The sequence below is a fragment of the Diaphorina citri genome, unplaced genomic scaffold (genome assembly GCF_000475195.1).
Source record: "Diaphorina citri unplaced genomic scaffold, Diaci psyllid genome assembly version 1.1 scaffold267, whole genome shotgun sequence".
Lineage (NCBI taxonomy): Eukaryota > Metazoa > Arthropoda > Insecta > Hemiptera > Psyllidae > Diaphorina > Diaphorina citri.
In genome coordinates this window covers 35,985-48,435 of record NW_007377704.1, presented here as the reverse complement: position 1 = coordinate 48,435, position 12,451 = coordinate 35,985, and the positions used below count along the sequence as shown (strand labels likewise).

Genomic DNA, 12,451 nt, shown 5'->3' with positions numbered 1-12,451 from the left:
GATTATTTAGGATTAACCTTTGCCTTGAAAAATAAATCTGACAGCGAAAGTCAAACTTGTAAGACAAAACAAATAATAATAATAATAATAATACTTTTCATTTACTTCAACTGTTGATAAGATGAAAAATTTGAATTAGATAGGTACCTATAATGTTTCCTCATTTCGCAATAAAGGAAAGGGAAAATCACTTTCACTCTTCCACAATTTCATTTTTCCCCCTCCTCAATTTTTAAAATTTCTAGCAAAAAAATTCTTCCGGTTTGGTAAGACCATCCTGTATGCCAAGCGTATCCCTTTCAGTCTGCCAACTTTATTAACTAGCCTGATAAAATTTATCAGCGTGGCTTTCACTTTTCAGTAGATACCAATTAGTTGTGTTAGAAAATAACTTTGGAGTTGCCTGGTATATCGGATACTTTTTAGCCTTGATCACGAATTTACTAGAGGTCTAACAGAATGAGTTAGACTCTGGGTTAGGTGTTCATTGAACTTACATCATGTGCGGTAAGTACTACCGGTCTGACACGCGGCAGATCCGGGTTCAATTTTTGGCGAGGACAAAATACAATCACATTTCAATTGTGATTTTTTTCTGCCTTTCTGAGTGGCAGGGTTTTCCAGTAGGACATCTTCAAAAGAGAGACTTTTCAGTTAAGTTATCTTGTACGGATAGTAAAATCTTGAACAGAAAGCAAACTAAGACAGGAAAAGCCTTTATCAAATCACCTAATCCTGTCTCCGAAGTTATAAATGGGCAAAACGTACGGTAAAATTTAGTACCGGTATTTGCGAGTTTATGCGGGTACCAAGTTCGGTGACTAGAAATTTATAGTCATCTCAATTCCTGGAATATTTGTGACGAATTGGAAGTCCGGATGTGTATGACTGTTGGTTCTTCTACTTTAAATAATGACAATTCGTTGCACTTCGCCAGGGAAAAGGTAGAAAGAAGAAAGTTTAGATGTTTGTAAAAGCTTTGCACTTATTAGGTATGCAAAGCTCTCTATGACCTGTTCCTGAAAACCACTTTACACTTTGAGAAATTGGGTAGGAACTTTTTGAAATGGAAAAAAATGCCACATGGCCCAGAAAATCCGCAAATTTATATCTTCCTGGAAAAGTATTTTCTTTTTCTGGAGATTTGCATCTGGTTTTCTTTTGCATATTTTTTACTTGTTTTGGCAATACCTAGGTACTTAAAAGAGTATACCTTCTACCTTTGAAAAGCATCACCAACAGAAAATGGTCCCTGTTCTTTCTGAAATAATAAACAGATTTTTTCCTAGTCCTGGACGACAATAAAAAATAAAATAAAAAAAAGATGCCTTTCATATACGAGTAGGTAGGTAATTTCTGTTTATTTTTATTCTAACCAAGGTTTCAACACTTTTATTGCGGAATTCTTACCCAGTGAGCTCCTCCACCCGTTTTTATTACCTCATATCCAATCGTAAACAAAACCCCACGGCCTACTATACCCCTGATAACCTCTACCATTGGGCAAGGTAGTCAAGTTCACTGTCAGTGAGGGATGATAGAGTTAGCAAGGTCGCCAAATGAGTTGAATGACCGAATGGAGTAACGGTAAAACAGCCTCAGGCTTGTGACATACATCTAGGTACATTATACTCGCCGTGTGAGATGTTTATGCAGTGTGTACTCCAGATATTGTCCTCCGTACGAAATTTCTAGCAATTTTATTATTATTTTACTTTTATTTATTAATTATTTTTCTTTATTTTATTTAATAATATAAAATAATAATAATAAAATTGCTAAAAATTTTGTATTTTATTTTTCTCCTCTTTCCTTTTCTTAACCTTGAAAACAATCTCAAAATAATAAAAAGAAAATTTCTGAAAATACCTCACGAAAAGAAAATTGATGATAAATAACCACAAGAAGGGTTTCTTCCCCCTCCTATTTGGATGAAAACTGTCTGGAAAATTTTGTTTTTTTTTATATTTTTGGAATTTTGGGTGGCTATTGAATTATATCTATTGCAATTGTATTATATTGTGAACAAAATAACTGAATTATAAAAATAAAGATTTATTGAAAATTTTAAAATTGAAATTCTTTTTACGAAATGTTGGCCACATTCTATTTCTGTCCTCAGACTAATTAGGAATATAAATAAATCAAATATTATGATTATTTAGGATTAACCTTTGCCTTGAAAAATAAATCTGACAGCGAAAGTCAAACTTGTAAGACAAAACAAATAATAATAATAATAATAATACTTTTCATTTACTTCAACTGTTGATAAGATGAAAAATTTGAATTAGATAGGTACCTATAATGTTTCCTCATTTCGCAATAAAGGAAAGGGAAAATCACTTTCACTCTTCCACAATTTCATTTTTCCCCCTCCTCAATTTTTAAAATTTCTAGCAAAAAAATTCTTCCGGTTTGGTAAGACCATCCTGTATGCCAAGCGTATCCCTTTCAGTCTGCCAACTTTATTAACTAGCCTGATAAAATTTATCAGCGTGGCTTTCACTTTTCAGTAGATACCAATTAGTTGTGTTAGAAAATAACTTTGGAGTTGCCTGGTATATCGGATACTTTTTAGCCTTGATCACGAATTTACTAGAGGTCTAACAGAATGAGTTAGACTCTGGGTTAGGTGTTCATTGAACTTACATCATGTGCGGTAAGTACTACCGGTCTGACACGCGGCAGATCCGGGTTCAATTTTTGGCGAGGACAAAATACAATCACATTTCAATTGTGATTTTTTTCTGCCTTTCTGAGTGGCAGGGTTTTCCAGTAGGACATCTTCAAAAGAGAGACTTTTCAGTTAAGTTATCTTGTACGGATAGTAAAATCTTGAACAGAAAGCAAACTAAGACAGGAAAAGCCTTTATCAAATCACCTAATCCTGTCTCCGAAGTTATAAATGGGCAAAACGTACGGTAAAATTTAGTACCGGTATTTGCGAGTTTATGCGGGTACCAAGTTCGGTGACTAGAAATTTATAGTCATCTCAATTCCTGGAATATTTGTGACGAATTGGAAGTCCGGATGTGTATGACTGTTGGTTCTTCTACTTTAAATAATGACAATTCGTTGCACTTCGCCAGGGAAAAGGTAGAAAGAAGAAAGTTTAGATGTTTGTAAAAGCTTTGCACTTATTAGGTATGCAAAGCTCTCTATGACCTGTTCCTGAAAACCACTTTACACTTTGAAAATAGATTGACGTCATCACGACTGTTTGATCTGTCATCCATTTTTTTTTTTTCATTTTTATTATTATTATTTTTATTATTATTATTATTATTATTATTATTATTATTATTATTATTATTATTATTATTATTATTATTATTATTATTATTAATATACCCTTTTTTGCTAACATTGAATTTAACAATATGTACTTCTTCAAAAGTTTACAGAATAAACATCATAATAGGCAATTGATGGACTGAGCAATGGAATGGAACAAGGACATCACAATAGACATTTGAAGAACAAAGGCAAAACAAAAGTCAGACAGAAAATCAAAACAAATGTATAAAAATAAATAACTAAAGAATAATAATAATGTCTCTTCCAAAGAATCACAGAACAAAGCGAGCGTGCTACAGGAATAGCTAACAGTAAATTATCTCATGTTAAAGACAGGTGGTCTTAAAAAATACCTCATTGGTATTATTTGTAAAGATTTGTAGAAATAGACCCCTCTACAAAAAAGGTAGTGTTTCCAAATTCCAAAAGGTGGGTATTAAAAAGGATGTAAAAAATCCAGGAAGATAAAAAAAGGTTGAACCTTACAGATATTGCGGGATCTCTTTTTGTTAAATTTTATCAGCATTATGTTTTGGGGGTGGATGTTTTAGTATCCCGTTAGGATGTTGAAAACAGGTGGCAGATGTTAGATAACTACCTGTTGTTTTGATTAGAGGATCTAACGGTCTGAGGGATTCAGATTTAGGGTCCTAACGGTATTGATAATTAGGGAGAAAGGAGTAAATCTTGATACACGTGAAATTTAGATCCATATGCGTGCTGGGTTCGCAGAGATCTAACGGTAATGGGGAAATGAATGTGTGGAGACCCTTATTAGTAAAAAGGTAACATTTAGCACCCACTATGTATTTAAGTAGGTACCAACCAAGAAGTAAAATGTTCAAATATCAGGATGGGCTTAAGAGTAGTGCTTATTTATACTGCTGTGGAATAAAATGTAGATAAAGTATCTAACTTTTCCAAACCATCAACCATTAAGATTGTCAAAAGTTTTATCGGTAGGTAAACTTCGTATGGACTTTTGATTTTATCACTGTATGTCGTAGAAATTGAAAGTAGATTTTGGTCTTCAAATAAAAAAACGTGGCCTTTGGAAGGATGAGAAAAAGAATTTTCCAAGAAAACAAGACGCAAACTACCGTTAATCTTATTTATCCATTAATAAAAAGTTTGAAAAAAAATCGTCTACATTTAAAGTTTTTCGGTCTGAAAAGTAAAAGTTTCCCCGGAGTTAACCCCAAGTTGGAAATATTTGTTACACCAAAAAGAAAAAGTTATTTATATATTTTCCTCTTTGACTTGTCAATTTCTTCTTCTAAACGCATCGTAAATAATCGTTTATGAAAACCTCCACCTAGGTATGTTTTGTTGGACACAATGCCTTTTGTTTCGTCTTTTGTGTGCTTTCAAAGTCATTTCTTCAGAATAGAAATCCAGGAAACAGTTAACAGTAGTCAATAAGATAACAAAGGAATAACAGTTAACTGAGGAAGAAAGAGCTGTGACAATTTTGACGAAAACTAGATCGTAAATTTAACGTTATTAATAACAATAACATGATTGTTATTGAGTTATGATGTTTTGCTAATATCATGTGTGTTCTTTATTGTCCAAGCAAGAGATTGTCTGTTTTATTCATAGGAGAACCTATTGGTCCAAGTAGGTAATTATTGTTTCTATATTTTTCCACTTTCTTCTTCTTTTTATATAATAGGATTCTTCTAATTTAGTAAGTGTTTTTTAATGCTTTGGACACACAAATGTCTTTGTTTTGCCTTAATGGTAGATTGGTAGTTGAAAGTAAGATTCGCAAAATCAGACAGTTAGTTCTAACTAGGAATCCTAACTAGGGAGGTAAGTTTGGGGACAAGTTTTTTTGATCTAGACAACAGACACCATTCTATAGAATCTATTTGAATATTGGATGTTCTGAAAACAGGAGATAAACAGGTAATCCTAGAGAAATAGTCAGAGACGGTAAAGTAAAGGCTAGGAAGTTATGACCTTGTTATGTTGAGTTTAAAGGGTTGGTCATTATTAGACCTATTAAGTAGGTACACCTACTTACATGCAAAAAAATCAGGTTAGGTATAAGTTTGTTTCCAACGAAACAGCTATCAACCACCCAAGAGCTTGCAAGAAAACTGTAAAAAATACGTACTTTTATAAACAGGTTTACGTATTTTACTAAATCTTAGTAAACAGAAAGATATTTGTGAGTAAAAGTTTAATCAGCAAGAAAATAAGAAAAGTTAGTCCCAAAACCGTTCTATCTTGAGAGTTGAGCACCAAACTGGAAAACCCTATTGAGGGGATCATAATTATTTATTCTCAGGTCCATACATAGGAACCTACCTAAAATAATAAAAATAATTACGTTTTCTATGAAGTCTACATACCTGGGCACCTAAAATAATTCCATCAAGTTGTACCTACCTGAAAGCAGTGGCGGACTATTAATTCAACCTCAGGTTGGTAGAATTATTATAGGTAAATACCTACTATTTATTTGTTTCCTAATGTTATTACTGATTCTTTTGAACTCTTCTAGAAGGCCAAGGAAGTATTGCGGAAAACATAATTATGAACAGTAGTGGATGATGAAATTTAAAACCATCTTTAAACTGGGCCAGTGTTATTGCGTTCGTCAAGTGATAAGTACCTAAATTGTAAACATAAACAATGTCTGGTAAACATTAAGGTTTCAGTTTTCAGTACTTAGAAACAGTTAGTTTTGTTTATAAACCAGCCTTGGTCTATTTACTGCAATTTTTTAGTAAAAGTTATTGATTTGAGAACAATAAGATTGTTTATAAAACAGTCGTAATTTGTAAGTCAACCCTGAACTGAAATATTGGTACCTACTTTTAAATAATCGAAGATATTTTCACGTAAAAAGAAAATTTGAAGACCGAAAATCTGCCGTAGTTAGGTTGGGAAATGAAGTTAAAAAGTAACCCCAAATTTCAGGGGACCCCAAGAATTTCAGGGGCCCCAAGAATTTCATGGGGACTGTCCCCAAGAGTACTCCACTGGCTGAAAGCTTAGGGTCAAGAATCTACGCAGGTATGAGAATGAATAGATACTGAAGACATACTTAGAAGATCAGGGTCGATGAACCTCTATTACCTCTAGAATCTAGATTCTACTCCAATGCTTCTAACTCGTCATAGAAATGAGATTTATTTTAGATTTTTTTTTCTATTTTATTATTCGGTATTTTTTTATATATATTTTTAAGTAAAAGCTTCTTATTTTCCTTTTTATTTTTCTATTTATTTATTTTAGAAATTATTAGAAATAGGTACCTACCCATGAAAACCGTACATTCTTTGAAGAAGTTAACAGGAAATCTTGGCAGCTATTTAATTATTGTAAATTACTTACGTAAATACCTAAATAATTCCTATATTGTATACATTTTTGATACCCCTAGATGAATTTACGTACCCTACCCATGGGTAAGACTAGACAGTCCCTTCACTCTAATAGACTGATCTGTCTTATCTTTATTTGTAGGTGTTTATTCAATTACAAGTAGGTAATCGAATATTACAAAAGTTGTAATCAAAATCAAAAAGAGGTAAAATCGAAAGTCGAAAGATTGCTAACCAAAACACGTAAAGTCTTCCATAGGCATTCTCTTCTACCGTAAGTAATTAGAAGAAAAATAATAGGTAGATACCTCATATTACTTCATTTATTAAAAAAATTGGAAACGGGTCTATATTTTATCTTCTAGAAAAACTTATATGCAAAAGAAAAGGCATAAATCAATAGAGAAAAGCTCATACTGTTCTTACTGACTTAAAGTACAAGCAATATTGGTAAGGTTAATGACCGAAGGTTTGATGATTAACTCTTTCTCCTTGACTTCGGTTGAAGTTTCGGTTTGAATCTTCTATGTAGTTCATTCAATATTTTTCATGCTTTGTAAAACTGATATTGACTTATTTCAGCATTTATTATCATTCGCAAAGGCCGATAGGACATGGATTACCTATTATTGTTATTTTTGCGTTACCCCTAAATACTTTTAGGGGTGAAATTTGTTTATGTTTTTCAGTAGGTAAGTACGAGTATGGACCTACCTAGAAGATTCTTTTTAGATGAAATAATAATGGAATTTATCAACTAATGTTATCATCATCACTTTTAGTACTGTTATCGTTATCACTTTTAGGCTAAAGTTGATGTGTATCACTATACCTATTGGTTTATTCTCTATCAATCCTAGTGCAGCATTGGGAACACAAATGTAAACGAATAAATAGGTAGGTACCCAAGATGTAGGTATAGATAGGAAGACCTTTGAAGCTGAAGACAGAAGACGAAGAATAACTTTTCAACAACCAAAACAACACGTAATTGTCACTTACATTTACATATTTGATAATCCAATCTTTCGCAAAAGATTCGGGCTGTGGCATTTAATCCTTTGAGTGCAAAAGTAAATAATCCATGGGGTTTAATGCAATAGGGTTAATCCAATAGCGGTCAGGTCATATAATCCAAAGGTATGAACGCACACGCAAAATAATTGTCCAAACAAAACACGAAACTTTTTGATATCAGAGTTCATCTGAAAAATAATAATATAATAAAATGAAAAATAAGCAGTCCCATTTTGTCACCGTTGAAATTCTCTGTTGGATTTTTTTAGTACAAAAGAAGAACAGAAAGTAAAACTTGCTTATAACATAAAATTTTATTGATATGAAAAATGTAGTAGCCATTTCTAACATTTTCTCTTCATGATCATATTTAAAATCTTTTTTTTTTTTTTTAAATCCCTGAGCCTTTTGCTTGGTATATTTCATAGATTTTACATGATACATGGGTATTTTTAAAAATGAAATACGTAAAATCCTTCAGTTCGTCACGAAATAGGTACCTGTATGCAAAAATAGAATAGATTAGGATGGAATATACCTTTTATCCTGCAGAGACAGGACTCAAAAGTCCCTTCACACCCGCAGCCTAAGATCTTATTTTGACAAGCAAAAACAAACAGCAGAAAACCTGGACTGCAAATCAACGGTGAAATAAGAATTTAGAGGTGTAAAAGAAGTGTGAGTAGAACTCGTGTAGAATCGAGATCGTAGATTCTAAGGTAGAGGATGAATTGACCTGGCTATGAACGCTAGCCAGAATGTTTGTAAGGTGAATGAACGGACTCGGTGAACTTGTAATCCGGCATCGAAAGTAAAGCAAGTTATGATGCGTTGGTAACCAAGCTGAACTTCTATTTTTATACTCTTTTATTTACAGTTAAAAAAAGAACTTGAACTTCCTAGTCTTGCAAGTAAACCCTACTTGAAATGCTGAACTTTAGTGAGAAAAATCAAGAGATGCAAACGATTGGAAAATAGTTTTGAGCAGACAAGCAAATGGATGCTTTAAAACGGTTGAGAATATCTCAATTTTTGACGTGCAAATTTCTTTTGGTGGCTTATGCCCACAAAAGGAATGGTGTTATCTATCTTTTTAGCCTATCTATTCACTATCAATTTCCTACCGGTAATTTGGGGACAAACCATTCAGGTAGTAAATGAAATAATAAATTACTTATATCTTACATTATTCTAAAGAGATGAGGTGTCTAATAATGATAGCAAATAATGGACATCGCTGTGAAAATCACATCTACTCATCGTCAAAATACTATCAATTTTTTGAAAACAAAAATAAAAAGCTACAAAAACAAACAATTTTAAAAAAACAAGAGGAGAAAGTAGCAGAGTCTTGAACAAAGATCAGTCCTGCTTCACTATTCTGACGTATCCAACGTTCTAAACAAAATTATACAACACTTCCCTAATATTATGTGAAAAAAAGAAAGTAAAAAGAGATTAAATCCGGAGAGTTTACCGAGCGAGTGTTGTGCTGTCGGACACAAGTCAATTACAATGTTATTGACCTTCCTGTAGGTATATCAGATATGATATTGCAGATTCTAACTCCAACTTTTATCGAAGTAACCAAGAAATACATTCTCTCTATCTCTCGGTTTTCAGTCTGCCTGCTGCCTGGAAATTTTTCATATTTTGACATGGTGTAGGATTGCGTGGTAGTTCGCTAACTTTGGTAATGAGAATGAAATTAGATAAATGAAAATTAAGAGAGAAAAAATCGTTTGGTTCTCAGAAAATCAAAAATGAAGGCGTGGTTTGGGGAATGTACCCACTTTTTCCGTTGAAAAATAATTTAAATAAATGTAATGAGAATGAAATTAGATAAATGAAAATTAAGAGAGAAAAAATCGTTTGGTTCTCAGAAAATCAAAAATGAAGGCGTTGTTTGGGGAATGTACCCACTTTTTCCGTTGAAAAATAATTCAAATAAATTTGAGAGATAGATACCTAATGCATTTTCATGGGTAAATAAATACATGGAAAATAAATCCTGGTAATAAATAAATTATATTAATTTATTAAAACATAATACCTAATTGGTACTAACATAATATTCTATCCGTAGACCTCAAAACAGCAAAAGTAGCGGAGATACCTGAAGAACAGCGAAATTTTCACAAAATAGTGGAGACGCCAAATGAACTCAGATGATTTTAGCATATTGGTGGAGATGTCTTTACAACCGAGTCTTAACAAATCAGTGGATAGTGGAGACGCCAAATGAACTCAGATGATTTTAGCATATTGGTGGAGATGTCTTTACAACCGAGTCTTAACAAATCAGTGGAGTTGTCAAATGAACCGAGATTCGGTTCACGACTGTATTTACTTTTTCTGTTTGTTTCAACATAACTGCAAAAATTTTGGCCCCGTAGGTTATTTTGGGGGCCGTAACTCGTAAGGGTCCTTTATTTAATTGAATTCTACTTTCAATGAACTGAACTGCCTACTTGTTAAGTACCTCCCTCTCCGAATACCTAGTAGAATAAAAAAAAATAAATAATATATAATAATAAAAAATAAAAACTACCATTGCGTCTGAATTCAAATTGAGATCAAGGTTAGAAAGTTAAATGGAAGAGATTGCTGTGAGCAGTAAATTCCGCCCTCTTCTGCTAAAGTTTGTTTATGTTTATTATTGTTTATTTACTATTATGTAAGAACATTGATGTTTTTGTTTATTTTGTTTCTATTATTTCTTTGTTTATTTCATGCAATGAATGAATTCGTTCATACAGTTGCAGATTGGAAGGAAGTATAACCTACTTGGTACCTATGTATAAATTTATAAATAAATAAATCAACTTTATAATATTATAATAGATATAATAATATTCTAGACTGTTTTATTTTTAGATATAACTTTCGACGGCTGATGCTGACTGGTACTTTGACATTCGCAGATCTTGAAATATTGCAAGTATAGATGCCAACCAGAGAGACCTGAGTATAAATACAGAATACAGTTAGGCTTCATTCTTTCGCTTTTAAATAAATCATATAATCATATCATTATAAAATCAAGACAATGGCTAAAATAATAGGGCCAGGGGCGATTTGATGGGAATAAATAAGTCTTAGATGATTTTATAAATAAATTAAATTCAATAAATAATATATGTATAAATAAGTAAATAGGTACATGGATAAATTTTATTAGGGTAGGTACACAAAAAGTACGGGCTATGAAAACGGGGCTAAAAGTTACGGACTTTTTTCATCAGACTTTGAAAATATTCAAATGTCCGAATCCCGTTGTATCTTCAGAAGGAAAAATTAAAATTCTACCTAGGAGCCATTTTCTAATTTCATAAACGTTGTTTGATGTTTTGGAAATAAACATGATTATTTGTGCATACTAATTCGAGGAAGTGAAAATTGAAAAGTTTTCAAAATACTTTCCACGTTATAACATCCCCTTTAGCCGACAATTTCGGAGGAAATTTCTGGAATTTTCCAGTAAGTTTTATTTTTAAAATATTCTGTCTGAAAGTCTGTAGGTAGATATTACGTAATAACAGGTATACTTAGTTGATACCAGCTTTTAAGGAGTATCCAGTCTCTATCTGCCTGATTCCTCCTTTAAATAGTAAAAAATAAATAAGAAGAAACGGTTGATATTTCCCGTGATTTGCAAATAATGTATCTGTGGAAATCTATTTAAAATTTACGGAAAATACTGCGTCAGTCATGTCAAAATGCTGTCGGTGTTTCGAACCCTGAACCCTGCGTCTCTCACCACCTGGGCCGGTTTGTTCACTTGCATTCGAATCACTTTTTATTTCACTGCACTGGAAAGAACTGCATTGTAAGACCGATCCTCGTTATAACATCCCCTTTAGCCGACAATTTCGGAGGAAATTTCTGGAATTTTCCAGTAAGTTTTATTTTTAAAATATTCTGTCTGAAATTCTGTAGGTAGATATTACGTAATAACAGGTATACTTAGTTGATACCAACTTTTAAGGAGTATCCAGTCTCTATCTGCCTGATTCCTCCTTTAAATAGTAAACAATAAATAAGAAGAAACGGTTGATATTTCCCGTGATTTGTAAATAATGTATCTGTGGAAATCTATTTAAAATTTACGGAAAATGCTGCGTCAGTCACGTCAAAATTATGTCGGTGTTTCGAGCCCTGAACTCTGCGTCTCTCACCACCTGGGCCGGTTCGTTCACTTGCATTCGAATCACTTTTTATTTCACTGCAGTGGAAAGAACTGCATTGTATTTTTTGTTTACTTTAAAATTACGAGGTTCTTTTTTTTACAAAAAGGTCTCGCTTGTTGCTTCTCAGTTCTTACACAATTGATGTTTACTGTAAATTTATCTCTTTCCTTATTATTTCCATGTGCCGAGGTTACGTGATGAACTTCTAGAGGTCATTGTTGGGGTTTCGAGTATGGACCTTGATTACGTATATCCTTTTTTTTTCGGTAGGATTTTTCTGAAGGATTTCCTTTTTTTTCGATTTCTATGGAATTTGATTACGTACACATCCTTTTTTCCTGTTTTACGTAGGATTTTTTTCTTCCTCTCTTTCCTGTAGGATAAACAATGAACAAAATGTATCAAAAATAAATAAATTTCAAATAGGTACCTAGTCTCTAAAGGTCTTCAGACATTGCCTGTGTATCACAGATTAACGGGAAAGATTATTCGGCTCCTTCTTCTTCTTTGGATCTGGTTTTTTTGTTTACTTTAAAATTACGAGGTTCTTTTTTTTACAAAAAGGTCTCGCTTGTTGCTTCTCAGTTCTTACACAATTGATGTATT

At 32.7% G+C, this 12,451-nt stretch overlaps 1 protein-coding gene across 1 annotated transcript in view; it reads left to right on the top strand.

The window, feature by feature from the left end:
* Positions 1-12,451, top strand: part of LOC103506855 — a 28,727-nt gene that overhangs the window by 3,108 nt on the left and 13,168 nt on the right. The window lies entirely within an intron of this gene.